The sequence below is a fragment of the Pleurodeles waltl genome, chromosome 12 (genome assembly GCF_031143425.1).
Source record: "Pleurodeles waltl isolate 20211129_DDA chromosome 12, aPleWal1.hap1.20221129, whole genome shotgun sequence".
NCBI lineage: Eukaryota > Metazoa > Chordata > Amphibia > Caudata > Salamandridae > Pleurodeles > Pleurodeles waltl.
In genome coordinates this window covers 286,938,579-286,957,265 of record NC_090451.1, presented here as the reverse complement: position 1 = coordinate 286,957,265, position 18,687 = coordinate 286,938,579, and the positions used below count along the sequence as shown (strand labels likewise).

The following is an 18,687-nucleotide window of genomic DNA, read 5'->3' as shown; positions in this document are numbered from 1 at the left end:
CTAGCGCATCTTTCATTGCTACTGGTCAGAGTTAATTACCTTTTACTTCCAAGTTCTAACACAGGCCCTTAACAATTCCTTATGCCGACTTTATTTGACGTCATTGAGTACAATTTTCGATAAATCTAATTATGCACCAAGAAAACCGCATTCTCGCCTGTTGATGACATTGTCACGGGTCCCATTCCAACAAGAAAACAAGTAAGCTATCCACCAAATATGTCATTAATCCATATTATTTATAGATACACCCATACAATTATTTTGTTTCATTATTTTGTACCATTTAGAAAAAGAGCAGGTTTAGCGCCAAATGTTTTTGCTATAATTGCTGTGCTGCTTCCATATTATTGATAATTAGGCGCTTTAACGAAGTATAATTCTAATTGCTAACATAGGTTCTTAATAAATAGAATTTTAGGTTCTTCTATGGTTGGACTGGAAAGTTCCTTGCATGTCCTCGCTGCCATCATATCACAATCCTTTTTTAACATATTTGGTTGTGAGAGAACATCGACCATGCATGTGCGCTATGATCTAGGCCTGTCACATAGACTGCAAACTGCTTTAACCAGCAGGGCTGGCCAATGCACCACCCTAAAGTATTGGAAGACTACCTCCTTCTCTGGGAGTTCAGTAGTAAGGGTGAGGTGGTGGCAGCATAACGTGGTTTAAGTTTTAGTGATCAGTAGAGAGAACAGGTCCTTTTTACCAATGTCACAGCAATGGGGACTCCTGGCTTACTCTGGTAAAAGTCTGCTGCTGTGTGCTTAAATCACCCTTGGCCTGCATTGAATAGTGTGCAGTGTTGGGATGTATATGTGCCTGTGGGACAGTACAATGCATCAGGAAATAGTGCTTGTGGTTGGGTATGTACACTGGGATACAAGTGTACGTGTGAGAGGCTAGAGAGCATCAGGAAATGGCTCACATGGTTACGTGTATGCTCAGGATATAAGTGAGCTTGAGAACTGGTGCGGCATGCAGGAGATGGAGTGCACTGGAATGTATTGATACCCGTGCAAGGGTAAAGTACATCGGTGTTGCATGGGTGTGTATATGTGTGCATAGAGTTGTGTGTGCTTGCAATGGACACAACACACAGAAGACACTAGGGGTCTGATTTAGGGTTTGGCGGACCCGTATTACAAGTGCACTACATTCTATGGCACTTGTAATACAGCTGACGGGATATCCATCACATTTATGACAGAGTATCACTTCTGCCAAGCTTTAAATCAGGCCCTTGGGTCCATTTTTGTGAGACCAGAGCTTGCTGGAGGAGAAGAGAGAGGTAGATGTTTCTCGCAGACAGATTTGTGGATTGCTGCATTTCTGAGAGCTGGATGAGACATCATTTGGAGAAAGGAAGAACCAGGCTCTTGGCTGCCCAACAATAGGGGCACTTTGAGTTTGAAAGGAGAACACTGGTCAAATGGGCCCAAGCACATCTGAGTAAGTCGATGGAGATGATAAGAGAATCAAAGAGGAAGGCTGGAACTTTAGATACCACTGAGACTCACATCGATGTATGAACCTCTAGTCACTTCCTTGTTCTGCCCTTCTGCAGTAGACTGCTCTTTAGGCAAGTGGTTCTTGACATGTGGTTATCCATGTCCCCTGCTCAGGGGGTCCACTACTGTTTAGAAAATTAAATAGCATTAGCTGAATGATAAAGTGTGAATAACATTTTGTATGTGAAATAAATAAAATATTTAATCTTTTGTGTAACTGTTTTTGTATATGTGTTTCTATATTTTTATGCATTGTTTTGAGGTTGAAATCTTAGAAATTGCTTAGGCTGGGTCCCCCGGCTTCCAGTACTAATGCTGTGGATGCCTCTAGGTTCCAGTAATGATTCATTTGGAGTCAACAGAAGTCAGTAGGTTAAAAAATGCTGCTCTAGAGGAAGAGCATAACAAAGGAGTGAGAACGTCAAAGTGGGCAACACCTATATCACAAACTTCAAAAGCAAGGACATGAAATCAGAAGTGTTTCATGAAATGGATGATAAAAAGAGTGTCTCCCAAATTTTCAACCTGAAGTTGTACATCAGTGTAGTGAAGCTCACTTCAAGTTCTTGCTGTTGTGAAAAGGACTGGGTACTAAGGCCCACATTATGACTACGGCGGTCTACAACGTAGACCACCGAAGTCCCTCCAGCCACAAGACCGCCAGTGATGGTGGTCATCAGACAGCCATGTTATGACTGCTGTCGGCTATCCATCATAAATTGGGCGGAGAGCTGCCAGCAGCTATACTGGTGGTTGGCAGTGCAGTGTAGGTTGCTTCGCTGGCACCGAAACGTCAACACAATACTGCCATGCCTATTATGACTTAGTAGAAGACGTGGCAGTGTTGTGTTGGCAGGGCGCTGGCGGCAGAGCAAGTGCCATGGACCCCGTTCCCTTCTGAATGACCACCGCGACCAACAGGTAAGGTGATCTGCTGACAGGGGAGGTGGAGAGAGGGGGGTGTTTTGAGTGTTGTGTGTGTGAATGGGAGTGTGTGTTTGTGTGAATGGAGAGGGGTGGGGGTGCTGTGTGTGTTTGTGTGCATGTGTATGCAAGTGTATGTCTGCATGTGTGAATGCGTGTTTGTGGGGGCAGGGGGTGTCATGTCCGTGCGTGCATGTGTGTGTGAATGAGTGTGCGTGTATGTGTGCATGTATGTATGTATGTGTGATGTTTGCCTGCATGGATGTACGGGAGTAAGGGGGGTTTGGAATGGGGATTGGGGGTGTGTATAATGGGGATTCATGGTGGGGGTGTCACTGCTTGGGGGGGTGGGGAGCTTCAGATGGGGTCGGGTGGGGGCTCCTACATGAAGAGGGAGGTTGGGGAGTCCTGCAGTGGCTACAGGAGTGAGCATTCCTGTCAATAATATTGTTACCGCCAGGGATTCTGTGGTGGGGCTGCTTTAAGGATGCTCAAAATACCTCAGGCAGTGTTAGGTGGATCGCTGGGTTGAAGGTGGTCAACCTGTGGCTGGGTGGTCCTACCCTCCTGGTGGTACAGAGGGTGAACGGGCAGAGATACAACCAGGTCACTTCCAATGTCATAATTTGGCGATCCTGCACTGCCACACTGTCAACGGTCTGGCTGCCACCGCCGGCGTGGCGGAGCAGGACCACCAGGGTCATAATGACCCCCAAAGGGTCTGCCAGCCTCCCATGCTAGGTGAGTGGACATTTATTAGAAGGATCAAGAAGACTGTCCTGGAAAACCTGCCTAAGCTAACCCAAGACCAGTGGGCCCTGTTGGGGGAAGGAGATGCCTTGGAGGGAGGGAGATCCAGTAGGAATCTTGTTGTGTGGATCCTGGAACGTACTGTGAGATTCTGGTCCTTTGGGGCCGCAGCACCAATCGGGCTGCAGATCATTGTATCATAGTCTGTTACCCCCTTGCCAAGTGGGGGCTATGGTGAAGAATAAGGGTTACCACCTTTAGTGCTGAGCTGTAAGAGAAGGTAGGCCATTGCTCGATACAACACACTGCCTAAAGAGAGACGTCACTGTATTTGTGCCATCCGCAACCCCTCTATATTCCAGGTAGGGGCCACAGTGAAGAGAGAGGGCCGTCACCCTGCACGTGCTGCAACAACCCTACGCTAATGTCAGGAGGAAGGGGCCATAAAGGAAGCTGAGGGCCATTGTCCTGAAACCACATGGAGTTGAGAAGATACCATGGGCTTTGACCCATGGAGAGTGAGAGTAACTACTTCAACTTCCCATCTGGGAGCATCAGAAACCTCCCTCCAAATTCCTGGAGAGACTTATTGCATATCAGGATTGCAGAGAACGATGGCTGCACAACCACAACTTCCTACCGTTTGGGTACATTTGGCTGTCAGGGTATGCCAGAGGACTCTGCATGCCATTCCAAGTGAGCAGGTACGATTGACAATTTGGCTTCTGGGTCTAGGAATATATCCTCATTCTAGTGCAAGGACCTGGGGTTCTTTGCAACAGAGTCCCCATAGAACTTCTGAGACTTCAACATCTTAGCAGGGAAGAGCTATGATGTCACCACATATGAATGAAGAATAACAGTGAGCCAAAACCAGGAAAAAGGACCTGCAAAGCTGACCCGGGTAATGCTTGTGGCTTTCCCAGAAGAAGACTGCCTGTATTATCCAGTGTGTTGTATTGTACTTTGTATTTGTAGATAGATACTCCTTTTTACATAAAAGCAAGCATTTGACTGAACAATTGTTTATTGGGATTGCTGGATATCTTTTTAGTTGTGAGCCTGTGCCCAACTTGCATCTCCCTCCTTCCAGAGAAGCCTCAGACTGCTCAACCCGCACTACCACTAAGAATCAAGTGTGGGAGGGACTTGGCCCAGTTGCTCAGGGTCCATTGTAGGCCGGTCCCCAAGACATCAGGAATAAACAGCCTCAACCCCATGGTTGGTTTTAATAACTCTTGCTTGCTCTGTGACCCCCTTCACCCCTCAATCCTCCAACTCAGACTTTGAGGTTGGACCACCACTATTTACTTGGGGGACAGGCAGATCCAAATCTGCTCTGTGGGAAGTGTAGCTGGAGTCCTGCAGTTGGCCACTATTTCCTATGGAGCCATCAATGGCAGATTGGTTTCCTTAGATGAGTTGGCGGGCTTTGGGCGGGCTTCTGCCTATGGGACTGCCAATATCTAAATCTGGTAGGTGGACCACTAAAGCAGCGGGCAGATTTTCATCTAAAGGAGGCTTTTAGTGTTTGTGATCTAAGGAGTTGATACATACTCCCTCTTTTTGCAATTAGAGGACAACTTGGTTTTAAGAGATTTAGATGAATTGCTGAGTACATTCCCTGAATGTTTAGTGTGAGGAATTTTGCGGTGCATTTAGTGGCCATTTAGCTGTGTCGGCTTGTCGGGAAGGGAGGCATTATGGGGATTCCCACCCTATGTGTCCATGACAGTCTGCGAAGAGGAGAATCATGTGACGCTCATGCTAATGGAGGAAAGACAACAGGTAACAAATAACTGTGCATTAACAGAAACTGAAGCATGTAGCTGGTGGCCACAAACCCAAACAGGTGCTCTAGAAGCCAGTACATAGAACAGGGGTGTTGGCTGTTATCTGCTCTGGATCAAGAAGTGAGGGGGTGAAAGGCGTCTGACATGCAATCCAAGTGGTGTTGCCAGTGGGCAACTGAAAGTCCCCCTTGACATTCAGAAGGAGCAGTAGATAGTGTGATGGGGAATATTGAGCCGTTACGGCCCTTAGGGTAGACTGTTGGTGGCCCTGGTCAAGTGTCAGAAAGGAGCCAGGGGAGGGCTATCTTATCCCACCCCTATGTTCGCCATTGCCGTGGTAGTAGTGAGAGACTTTAGAGCAGCTCGTCTGCTGACTGTGGTGTGATCAGCAGGCAGGCCAGTATTCACAGTTCTCCATGGATCATGTAATCTTCGCTCATTGTAGTACTAGATTCTGTGTGTTAAGTAGGAGGAGACTGATGAAGAGCAAATGCAATGTATAGCTGATTGTTGGCTTTGGCGTAGTTCATGAGGAGGCAACTTAGGGAGCTACCTGGTACTGTTTCTCAATCTGTTTTCCCAGTTCCTTCACTCTCTGAGGTAGTGTATGGTTTAACTGACCACTGGTGGTCGAATGCTGCCCTCGAAGTGAGTTTCCACCCAGTGCAAGCAAAGTCCGGTTCAGTAAAGGAGTGAGTTTTTTGGTCATGGATGATCTTTAGCTTTGTTGGGAACAGTGGAATGAATTGAACATTTAAGTCCGGGATGCAGCGTTTTACCTCAAAAAATGAAGAACACTGGTGCTTATTCAATATGGTATAGTCTGGGAATAGGGATAGATGGCAGTTCTTTTGATTCAAGAGGGGATGCACGTCTTGCTGCTTCTAGGATGGCATCTCTATCTTTATAACAGAGTAGTTTTGCAACCACTGGAGGGAGGGGTGCTCCCAGTGAGGGCCCTCAGGCGAGCACCCGGTGTGCTCCTTCCATTGAGAAATGTGGGACAAGAGACTGGGCTGGCATTAAGGACTTCACCCACTCGTGCAGGAACTTGATCATTGGGTGGTATTTCTCTGTTCCCTCCGGCAAACCCACCACACGTCTGGCTCTCCCTTCTGCATTATCTGCATGATTCTGCAGTCGTTGCACCCATTCTTGGAGGTCTTGCATGGATCTTTCCTGGTCTGCCAGTTGTGGTGTTACGTCTAAAACAGTGCGTGCTGCATCTGTAACCCCAGAGGCCAGTTTCTTTTGGTCTTCACAGAGGAACCAGAATTCCACCCAAATCTCAATGTGAGATTCGACAGATGTGTGTGGCAACTCAATGGCATTTAAGATGGCATCCAGTTAGCTGTAGAGTCCTGGGGCTGTGGGGTGCTGGATCTCCTTGTTCCATCTGGAGAGCTAGGTGTTGGTAATCCCTTAGTTGTCTTCTGTCTGCCCATAGTGTCCTATATAGGGGGTGTTTTGCTGTCTTGTGGGTTGAAATAGAACAATATGGTCACTCTACTTAATGGGAGGTGTTCCTGGTGCGCGCTTTGAGGGGTCTGCAGTATGCACCTTCTCAGGTCATTGCCAGGTAGGGTAAGGTTCATTCGGTGGGAGACTCTTCTCATCTCCAGAGCCTAGGGGCCATTTGTGTTGGGTCCAGTCCTACTCTTTGTTGTCTGTTGCCTAACAGGGCAATGAAAGTTACATATGTCACATGGTTACCATGATCTTGGCGCTGTGGGTTTCTGATGGGTGGCATGGGGGGGCCAAGGATTGGGGTGGGCGGTATGCAGTGTGGGGTTCGTTATGAATTGTTCAATATTCTTGTGAAGGCAATTCAACAGTTGTGGGCCAGGCTGTGTGTCTATCATACGCTGGGTTGGGGGACTCAGGTGTTGCCCCTCAATCCCGTCCACAGTATTCCAGGCCATAGGGCTGAAGTGTTGGCTTGTAGAGTGATGGGCAGGGGGAATCTGGTTTATTGACTAGTTTGTGCCACTTCTTTGTGTGGTCACCCCGCTGCGTGCTGGGCTTCCAACAGTGCAGGCCGGCTACTGTTGTTATGGGGGTCCCGCTGCCAGGTTGTATCGAGAATGTCCTTAGACTCCCAATTCAGGATGGGTGGAATATGCCACCTGGTGGCCTGTGCGGCCTGTGCACTGATCATGCGCTGATCTGGGTGTTCTGCCTGTGCCTTGCGGGGGGCCCTCCTTTGCCCAATGCTCAACCTGGTACCTCAGGCAGGGGGGAGGAACCAGTAGCCAGTTTGGGTGGGCCATGCAGGCTACAGGGGTCCAGAGTGTACAGCATGCATGGGTGGCTGTGTTATCCCCTGGAAGGAATGAAGTTCCCAGGCCAAGTCAAGACTTCTGGTGGCCGAGCCGGTGGTGTCTGCGTGGTGTGAGGTGTGCGGTAGCCTCTCACCTTTTGCAGCCGATTGTGGCCCTTGTGGAGTGCCCACTGCTGGGACATGTCGGGAATGATTGTCAGCTTCCTAGGCAGGCCGGTTTGAGCTCCCTCCCAGGTATGCCGACCCATGTGCCGATTGCATGCTGATCAGGGCCACCCTTGGTGTCAGGCTTTGCAGGTTTGCAGGGGTCCTTGGTGTAGCACTTGCAGCAGATGCAGGTTTGACTGTGTTTTCCCCTCACTAGAGCTGAAGGCTCCAGGTCAAGGCTGGGCTTGACTAGTGGCTAGTGAGGGGTTTGGGGCCACTCCCCTGGCACGGTTGATCTCCTACCTTAGTGTGGCTTTGGTGTGATGGTCGGTGGTTGTGGCTTGACTGAGGAAATGCGCCGGGGTCTGGAGGACACAATTGTTTACCTCGCATGGGTCCTCTTGCAGGGTCGCATTCAGGATTTGGCTGGGCCTGTCTATCCATGTTCCATTGCCCCCAGATTCTTTGTGCCAGATGGAGGTCATGCCATTGTGAGGGCAGGGGTTGATCAGTGTCTCCATTCGTCTATGGGGCACCAACTCAGTACAGTCTGCGACAGCTCTGCACCCAGAGTAGCGGGCCTCAAGGACCCTCCCTACAGCTGCAGAGGGGAGGGTTCAGACAGTTCTTGAGCACCATTTGGTGGGATTTGGTGCTTTTCTATAGATGCCACTATAGCTGCAGCTTTTACGATTGCTCCTTACTGCTCCATGTCACCTGACACCGCTTGAGAGAGCAGAATTATGGAGGAGCCCGGCTAGCAGATGTCCGCCATCTTTGGCTGCCAAGCCACGCCCCCATTGGAACTACATGATATGTGCAGTCTGCAATCTGAATTTTAACAACTTACAATCTTGATGACCTAAGGGCGTACTTGAGTTGCAATTAGATAATTATATTGGTGAGGAAATATCTATCAACTGGAAAAAATAAATGGATTTGGTCCACAAAGTTCATTAGGGTGTGATTTTGAATTAGAACATAGTAACATCTAGTGCTACATTTGAACAAATGTTTGGTAATGAAGGCTGACTCTATATTAAAATGAAGGACTTACATATTTGGACATCATTATCAAGCAAACTGTGCAAAAAAAGTAACTGTGAAGAATGCAATCTTAATAGGTTAATCCACAACAAATAACATTTGTGTTTTACATTTTTTATAGTCCCTGTCATATTGTTTGTCCTTTTTCTGCTTTTGATTTGTGAATATATTTCTAAGTGTGTGGTTTTGTTTGCCTTTTCATTTACACATTTTCATAATATAATGATGCTTTAGTGTAAATTGATAATGCTTCATTAGTTCATATAATATATATTCCTGCAATATGATTTACAGAAAGAAACACAAGATTAGGCAAATACACAAGATAGGATCTTTTCACACATTGTGTAAAAAGTAATGAGGCCCATTTTTCTCATAAAATTGTTAAGAATCAATATATAATATTGATACTTGGGCATTTTATTGGTGTGTGTGTCACAATGCAAAGTCCAGACTCTGAAGTGTGAGATAATCCTTTATCAACCCCAGCAGATAACAATACATAGGGCAGTACTGAGATCCCTGCTCCACTCTCCTTTCTTTATTATCTCTCAACCGACTCTCTGCCTCCTCCTGAAACATTCTTCTCACATGTAATCTACCTCCAAACATTCCAAAGTAGAACATGTAATAATGGATTCTAAATGTATTCTATATTCCATTACCACACACCTTCCCTTTCGCATAAATATATACACACATATATATATATATATATATATATATATATATATATATATATATATTTACTTTAAAATATGTAGAAAAAGATATCTCACTCTTACAGATAATATGTTTTTTTCCATAGTATATACAAATGTGCTTACCTATAATGCACCCCACTTCACAATCAAGTACAAATATAATAATCATATTTTCTGGGTTTTTGGATGATTCTTTTAAATCTTTCTCTTTGGTTGCATATTCCCAAACTGTCTTGTGATACACTTTTATTCCTTTCACCTATTTCTTTGTCACTTCTTACACCATCATTATTAACATTTCCATTTATCACATCCTTCCTTTCAATAGCATCCATTCTGTCATATTTTTGTCCACTTCTTCCATCATCTTGCTTATAAGTACTTTCTTGTACAGAGTACCAACATTTCACAAATCTACTTAAATGCCACACCTTTCCATCTCTAAGTAAAGCAGAGTTACTAAATCATTTTTTGACTTTGGGAGGTGTAGAAAATCTACTTTCCCCTTTCTGCACTTTCTTATCTTTCTTACCCTTTACCATTCCCCTACTTCAATTGGTACATATTTGACATTCTTTATTTGTCATGGTAATCTTTGTAAATTTGTTTAGCAACACACAACTTTTTTTACACTCTCAGGAGACCAAATTGCCAATTTAGTTGTTTGCAACCATGCAACATCTTTACTTAATGGTTCACGTCTTCTCATAAGAACAAAAAGACTCTTGTATGTAGATTAACATGGACTAATTTGATACACCCAAACCATTTCAAACACTTCTGATTCCCATTTCAAACATTATTCACTGCAATTCGTAACAACCCTTTAATTACTATATTAAAATATCCCACAAGGCCATGTCTAGAAGGATGGTAAACAGATGTAGTTGTATGAGATATTCTGTTCCTTTTCATAAAGTCTTTAAACAAATCTGATAAAAAGTTTGGACTGTTGTGTGAAATTACTTGTCAGGGTAATCCTTCTGTCAAAAATATCTCAAAAATATATACAGGGTAGAAATTGCAATTTGTGATTCCTTATGGGCTTCTGTACATAAGAAAAGGCCTTTTTTGCATTTCTTAACAACCTGAAATACCAATTCAGACCCTTAAGAAATGGAAAGAAGCTCTGTACATCTGGCCCATCATTCTTTAAATTAGTAAACTCCCTTTGGCACTCTTCAGACCATACAAATTTGACTCTATTTTTAATCAGACTCCTGATCTCATAAGTTTTTTTCTGCAAAATTACAAACAAATTTCAAATAAAATTCCACTACACCTAGGAACGTTCTGACTTCCTCTTTGTTCATTTGCACTGGTGCATTACAAATGGCATCAATTAACTTCTGCTTTGGTTTGATTGTCTTGTTACTGGTACTGTGACCTAAATACGTCACTTCTTCTTTAGCAAAGTTGCATTTATAAAATTCCACCATTAGTCCCTTTGCTCCAGGATTGGTAAAACTTGTCTCAACTTGTCATAATGTTCTTTGTTGGATTCTCCTGTGACTAGAATATCATCCTGAAAGAACATTACTTTATCTATGTCCTCAAACAATTCACTCATCAACCGTTGGAACATGGCAGCAGCAGTTGCCAAACCAAATGGTACGCTTAAAAATTGGAAACAACCTACAGGTGTGATGAAGGTTGTATACTTTTTACATTCTGGGAGCTATTGTATCTGGTGGTATGCAGACTTTAGATCTAGTGTTGAAAACCATTTAGCATGTTTTATGTTTGCCAACATTTTGTTTATTCTAGGTAATGGATATTGGTCAATCAGCATATTTTTGTGAACTTCTCTGAGGGCAACACATATTCTCACCTTATCATTTAATCTCCTAACTACCACCACGGGCGAAACCCACTCAGAGTATTCAACTCGTTCAATAATGCATTCCTGCTCTAACTTTTTCAATTCTCCAACCACCGCATCTCTAATAGAGAAAGGTATGTGTCTTACTTTGTATACACATGGAGTAGCAGACATTTTTTATTACATTTTGTGACTGAATTCCCTTAAACAGTCCAACATTCCCTGAAAACACCTTGGGAAATTCCTTATGCATTGTTTCTCCGATCTCCTCTTCTATATATATAACACTGGCTCAGTACTATTAGGGTTCAGTATTATCCCTAGTTCTCTCTTGATCATGCCAGCATAAAAACTGATGGACCTTTTTCAGAAAAACACAACCTGCACACTGCTTTTCTTCCCTTAAATGTAAACTCTGACTTTTTGACACCAATCAGGTTCATGCTCTTTACTGTATATGTTCTATCTTCCACGTCTGGTTTTCCTAAAGTAAATTTACTTCTTAACAATTCTTCACCAACTCCTTTATTGATAATGGTGATTGGTGAACCAGAATACACCATCAGAACAACAGGAATCCTATCCACGAATATTTCACGCATAGTGTTTTTTCCTAACAAGATGTTCAACACTGAGTAAATCATATTCAAGGCAAAATACACTACTGGAATCAGAACCATCCTCAAGTTGATCAGATCTGAATTGTGTTCTTCCTGAATATGTTTCAGATTACCCTCTTTTTTTTCTTTTTACAAACTCTAGTAATGTCCTACTAAGCCACAACTTTAAAATGTTTCATTTCTTGCACGGCATTTCTTGTAATACGCTAAATGTTCCACATTCCCACACCTGTAACATTTCTTGCTGTTAAAATCATCTTTTTTTAAGGCACTCTTACTGTTCAAAGGTACATATTTTCTTTGTTGTTTTAACTATTTTACTAATTGGCTTTCATTCAGCGATTCTTCTGCAACAGCTTTCGCCCACCTACTGGTTAATTCTGCCTTCCTCACCAAAGTCATGACTTCCTTTAAAGGAGCTTCCCCATTCACCCACAGCTTATCTTGTATGTTAGGTTTGCTGGCATGCATTACAATTTGATCACAAATTAGTTCTTCTTGTAAATTTTCAAATCTACAGCTAATAGCTTAATGCTTAAGGGGTTGCCACATATTCATCTATACTTTCAGTTTTCCTTTGTTTACGATGAAAAGATTGGATATCTATCAATTACCACACACACCACATGAGAGAAGTGAGCATTGAGGTCTTCCAACACATGTGTAAATACATTACCTACTCCCTCTTGTCTTATTTTTTTTCAGTTTGGTTATGGGTTTTAACACCTCCGGGACCTAGACAATGTAGGAGTACTTCCTTTTTGTTTTCTGGTGAAAAGTCCTCATCTTCAAATATGTCAATATAATTACATAAGTGCTCTTTCCAATCTTGCCATCTCGTAGATAGCTATCCTTCTTCAGGTAGAAAGGTTTAGGTGTTAACAGATTCAATGAATTTAGATTGACATTTTAACAATAAAGATTCAAGCTTATTAGACTGCTGATGAGTATAATGTATGTCGTGTACATATAGGTGTGCCTGTCACCGTGTTGTCAGACTCAAAATGTATATCTTTGTGAATGTTTTATCCCACACGTTGAACCTTTGAAAAAGTTCACCTTTGTATTTGTAATTTGTAATGGTGTGCTTATCACCATGTTGAAAAGCACAAAGTTTTCTTACAGTCTCTGCTGAACACCACTTCAACGTGTCACACTGTAATGCCCTCAAACAACGATTGCACCAGCGTGATGCATCAATAAGCAAATATGGCTGCTGACGTGCTAAACATGTGTATCAAAGCTGGATTGGGCTTGTAGTTATTACGCTCCAACATAATGACAAAATTCTCACTAGAATCGATAGAAGATGGAGTTCACACTCGCTAACAATGTGAGAGCATTTTTTTTCTCTGCTGCTCCTCGTTTGGGTATTTCTCCAATCGGCAATTACCCACACGCTAATCACAAAGACAAAAACTGTCAATACAATTGCAATTCCACCACGGAGGTCGCGACGGCCACGCTGGTCAGTTCAAATGTGCCAACGCTCACTGCAACAGACACTGCGCCAACCCCAGCAGATAACAATACACAGGGCAGAACTGGGATCAGTGCTCAACTCTCCTTTCTTGATTCACTCTCCAAATGACTCCCTGCCTTCTCCTACAACATTCTTCTCACTCGTAATCTACCCACAAACATTCCAATGTAGAACATGTAATAATGTATCCTACATGTATTCTATATTCCATTACCACAGAGAGGTTATAGCATTTCAAGGGAGCATCAACCATGAAAGTCATAAACAGTCTGCTTTAAGGTTACATAGTAGTGTGGACTGATGCTATCTATCTGTCTCTTTCTCACGAGCCCTACAAAATAACAACAACAAAAGACTTGTCTCCTTCTCCAAGCAAGGCTGCAGACTAAGGAACTATCTATTAACTGTGAGCAATAAGCATACGTCAGAGCCAATTTAGGAAATTCCTTATCATGGTGGTTATAATGAAGAAATTAGCTAGATGCTAATAAGGATGGATTCCATCATTGGCTTGGTGATAACCATTTAATATGTTGTCATTTTTTGTCATCTTTTCATGTATTACATTAATCTTTTTACCAATAATTTACTATCTGCAATAACACTCATTACCATAAGCTGCACTGAAAACTGGCTTTAATATTTACCAAATCCTTTTAAAACATATAGGTGGTCATTACAACCCTGGCGGACGGTGTTAAAGCAGCGGAAATACCGCAAAGAGTCCAGAGGACAAAAAAAGGGAATTATGACCCTGGCGGAAACCGCCAACAAAGACAGTCACTTTAACACTTCGCCCGCCACAGCGGTACAGACAAGCAGCGTGGCGGTCACCGCCAACAGACAGGCGGAAGACAATGTACCGCCCACACTATTACAACCCGCCAATCCGCCACCTTTTCCAGGCGGATTCACCGTGGATAAAAACATGGCGGAAACAGCTTTTGTATGGGAAAACGCTCAACTGAACATATCCCACGAGGAACGACGACTCCATGGAGCCGGAACTCCAAATACTCCCTGCCCTTGTGTTTCTGCTCTTCTACGACCAACAGCTACGTAGGCGCCGCAGACAACGGTGAGTACTGCACCTACGACATGGGGGAGGCAAAAGTTAGGGGGACACACACCAAACACCCCCACCCTCGCATATTACAACATACACACCAATGCATTCACAAAAATCACAGTAACAACCCACAATCCCCCCGGAAGAGTGAATACACAAAGCGAAAATCGGTCAAACAATGTAATGTGCCAATATACATGTCATACAAAAATATACAGATATATATATTTGAAAATCAGTCAGAATTATATACAAGACGAGAAGTAGTGCAGATATGTACATAACAATGTCCGTGCCCCATCAATCCAAAAATACATGGGCGAGTCCCACAAACGATACCTGACAACAATCGTAGAGAACACTGACGGGGCAAAAGACAGAAATTCTACAGGCACCGCAGGGGGAAGGGAAGAGGGGGCACCTCAGCCGGATGACTGCAAAGCCAGATCCACGACGGGGCTCCATGCCCATTCATGCCCTCCTGGGGAGTGCAAAGCCACAGTCCCTCAAGTCTCTGCAGTGGGTGGTTTGCCCACTGTGCCATCCTGGGGAGTGCAAAGCCACAGTCTCTCAAGTCTATACAGTGGGTGGGTTGCCCACTGTGCCATCCTGGGGAGTGCAAAGCCACAGTCTCTCAAGTCTATACAGTGGGTGGTTTGCCCACTGTGCCATCCTGGGGAGTGTAAAGCCACAGTCCCTCAAGTCTATACAGTGGGTGGGTTGCCCACTGTGCCATCCTGGGGAGTGCAAAGCCACAGTCTCTCAAGTCTATACAGTGGGTGGTTTGCCCACTGTGCCATCCTGGGGAGTGCAAAGCCACAGTCTCTCAAGTTGCTGCAGGTCTCTACTGGTACTGGGGGGGACTGGTGCCCAGACTGGATGAGTCTCCCCGTGAAAGGTCGTGTCCTGTCACTGTCCCAGCTGCACATGGGATAAGGATGCCTGATGTGGCGGGCCATTCATTCCTACCCGGTGCATTGCCCTGTTCAGTGGTGCTTTGCCATGGCGGTCTGTGCCCTGTTCAGCGGTGCTTTGCCATGGCGGTCTGTGCCCTGTTCAGCGGTGCATTGACATGGCGGTCTGTGCCCTGTTCAGCGGTGCTTTGACATGGCGGTCTGTGCCCTGTTCAGCGGTGCTTTGCCATGGCGGTTCAGGACAGTTCAGCGGTGCTTTGACATGGCGGTTCAGGACAGTTCAGCGGTGCTTTGCCATGGCGGTCTGAGCCCTGTTCAGCGGTGCTTTGCCATGGCGGTCTGTGCCCTGTTCAGCGGTGCTTTGCCATGGCGGTCTGTGCGCTGTTCAGCGGTGCTTTGCCATGGCGGTCTGTGCCCTGTTCAGCAGTGCTTTGACATGGCGGTCTGTGCCCTGTTCAGCGGTGCTTTGACATGGCGGTCTTTGCCCTGTTCAGCGGTGCTTTGACTTGGCGGTCTTTACCCTGTTCAGCGGTGCTTTGACATGGCGGTCTGTGCCCTGTTCATCGGTGCTTTGCTATGGCGGTTCAGGACAGTTCAGCGGTGCTTTGACATGGCGGTTCAGGACAGTTCAGCGGTGCTTTGCCATAGCTGTTCTGATAAGGACATTGGTGTGTGGCATGACGTTTCATTATTGCCCAGCGAGGCTGTGGCAGCCGGAGCCCTCCAGGGCACTGACTCCGATGGTGGTGGTGGTCTCCTGACCAGTGACGATAGTGGGGCTCTCCTGGTCACTGACTCCGGCGGTGGCGGTGGTCTCCTGACCAGTGACGATAGTGGGGCTCTCCTGGGCACTGACTCCGGCGGTGGCGGTGGTCTCCTGACCAGTGACGATACTTGGGCCCTCCTAGGCTGTGACTCTGGCGGTGGTCTCTGGACCAGTGATGATAGTGGGGCCCTCCTGGGCTGTGACTCTGGCGGTGGTCTCCTGACCAGTGATGATACTTGGGCCCTCCTGGGCTGTGACTCTGGCAGTGGTCTCCTGTCCAGTGACGATAGTGGGGCCCTCCTGGGCTGTGACTCTGGTCTCCTGACCAGTGACAATAGTGGTGCCCTCCTGGGCACTGACTCCGGCGGTGGCGGTTGTCTCCGGACCAGTGACGATACCTAGACCCTCCTGGGCTGTGACTCTGGCGGTGGTCTCCTGACCAGTGGCGATAGTGGGGCCCTCCTGGGCTGTGACTCTGGCGGTGGTCTCCTGACCAGTGACAATAGTGGGGCCCGCCTGGGCTGTGACTCTGGCGGTGGTCTCCGGACCAGTGACGATAGTGGGGCCCTCCTGGGCTGTGACTCTGGCAGTGGTCTCTGGACCAGTAACGACGGTGCTGGCGGTTGTGTCTCGACCGCCGGAAATGATGGCGCACTTCTCCGCCGTGACACTCACAACAGGCTGGGCATACTTCCTCTGGCCCTTCCCCACCTTTGGTGGAGTCACAGCTGACTCTCCAATCCCCTTGGAACCCATGTCAGTTGTTTTCCCACCTGGAGTCTTAACACGGTCCTGTCGTCCACTCTCCAATTTTATTGCCTTTACAGGGGGTGGGCTGCCAGTGCCTTGGCTCCGGGTCCTACTGCCTGCCCTGGTGGCCGGTGCACTCCAAAAACCTTGAACAGGCACCACTGGTATTGGAGGCTTTTTGGCTGAGGCGCTACGACGGGACTGATGAATTGGACGGGGTGGGTTGGGGGCAAAAAGGTCAACTTTACAGAGGGACAGTTTCTGACGAACACTGGGATGGGTAGCTGGAGGGGGTCTGGGAGTGGAGGAAGAGGAGGTGGTTGTCGGAGGTGTCACTTTAGGTGTTTTGGGTGCAGGTGCAGGTAATGGAGGCTGTTGTGAGGTGGATGGATGTTGGGTGAGTGATTGCCGGCATTTGTGTACTTTGGGAGGGGGCGTCACAGACACACTGGGAGAAGACACAGGGGACGTGTAAATAGCAGTGTAGGTGGTGCGTGCAGGTGAGCGGGGTGTGGTGCTGGGTGTACTGATGCGAGTCCTAGTGGCTGTAGATGTAGTGCATGCAGGTGAGAGTGTAGACAACACTGGGAGGGAGGAGGGAGAAGAGGAGGAGGGGGACACAGTGGAGGCAGTGGATGTTGTTGTGTCTGTATGTGGGTGAGGCTTGCGTGAGTGCTTGTGGTGTGTGTGGTGCCTATGTTTGCTTGAGCTACTTGGGTGTGTTGACTTGTGTGCATGCTGGTCTGTAGGTGTGCTTGGGATGGGCTAGGGTACAGGAGATTGGGTCTGGGTGGAGGAAGTTGGAGGGGGGAGGCTAGAAACAGGGACAATTGCTGCCATTAGTGCTGAGGCCAAAGATTGCAGGGTTCGCTGAAGGACAGCCTGACCAGAATGTATGCCCTCCAGGAATGCATTACCGTGTTGCAACTCTCGTTCTACACCCTGGATGGCATTCACAATGGTAGACTGCCCAACAGTGAGTGACCTGAGGAGGTCAATGGCCTCCTCACTGAGGGCAGCAGGGGTGACTGGGGCAGGGCCTGAGGTGCCTGGGGCGAAGGTGATGCCCACCCTCCTGGGTGAGCGGGCACGGGACGAACGCTGAGGGGCTGCTGGGAGGGCGGTGCTGGTAGGGGAGGTGGCGGCTGTACCTGTAGAGGTGGGGGGCACAGATGGTGCCGCCACCACAAGGGAGCTCCCATCGTTGAACGAGTCCGTGATGCTGCTTGGTGATCCGGTTGCCGACGTGAAGCTCCCCTCGCCCTCCGTCCCACTGGTGCATTCAGAGTCTGTGGTGTGGCCCTCCATGGCCATGTGGGATGCAGCTCCCTCATTCTCCGGTGCCACTGTACCTCCGCCTGTTGATGCTGATGTACAAAAGGACAGGGAGAGCAGACAAAGGGGGGGAGACAGAAGAAAGAGGGTTTTAGTGCATGGCATACCGCTACCGTTGGCGGACAAGACAAACGCAGATGCCCCCTGCATTACGCCGTGCTCCTGCCCTCTGCACATGCAATTTCTGGGATATGGCCTATATGGCAATGGTGGACATCGGCGCACATGGATGCCACAGGGGCAACTATACCTCGACTTGGCACTCTGCTGAGGTGGGGTAGAGTGCCACATGGGCTACATTACGGAGGGGCCTTGCCTACCTAACTTGCCCTTGCCTAGGGATACCCACAGCCCACCTCCCCCACCCAGACACCGCCACTGCACGCAAAGTTCGCAGAATGAGGTTGTTCTCACCCCCTTGTGTCTGCTGTGATGCCCTCAAGCGCCCAGCAACTATACCTCGACTTGGCACTCTGCTGAGGTGGGGTAGAGTGCCACATGGGCTACATTACGGAGGGGCCTTGCCTACCTAACTTGCCCTTGCCTAGGGACACCCACAGCCCACCTCCCCCACCCAGACACCGCCACTGCACGCAAAGTTCGCAGAATGAGGTTGTTCTCACCCCCTTGTGTCTACTGTGATGCCCTCAAGAGCCCATCCAACTCCGGGTAGGCCACCTCCAGGATCCGGAACATCAGGGGGGTCATGGTGCAACGGGCACCCCTCCCACGTTGGGAGGCCATCCCCAGCTGAGCCTCCGCCGTCTT

At 47.0% G+C, this 18,687-nt stretch overlaps 1 protein-coding gene across 3 annotated transcripts in view; it reads right to left on the bottom strand.

Moving 5' to 3' along the window:
- LOC138267357 (dipeptidase 2-like) overlaps positions 1-18,687 on the bottom strand; it is a 527,669-nt gene that overhangs the window by 236,340 nt on the left and 272,642 nt on the right. The window lies entirely within an intron of this gene.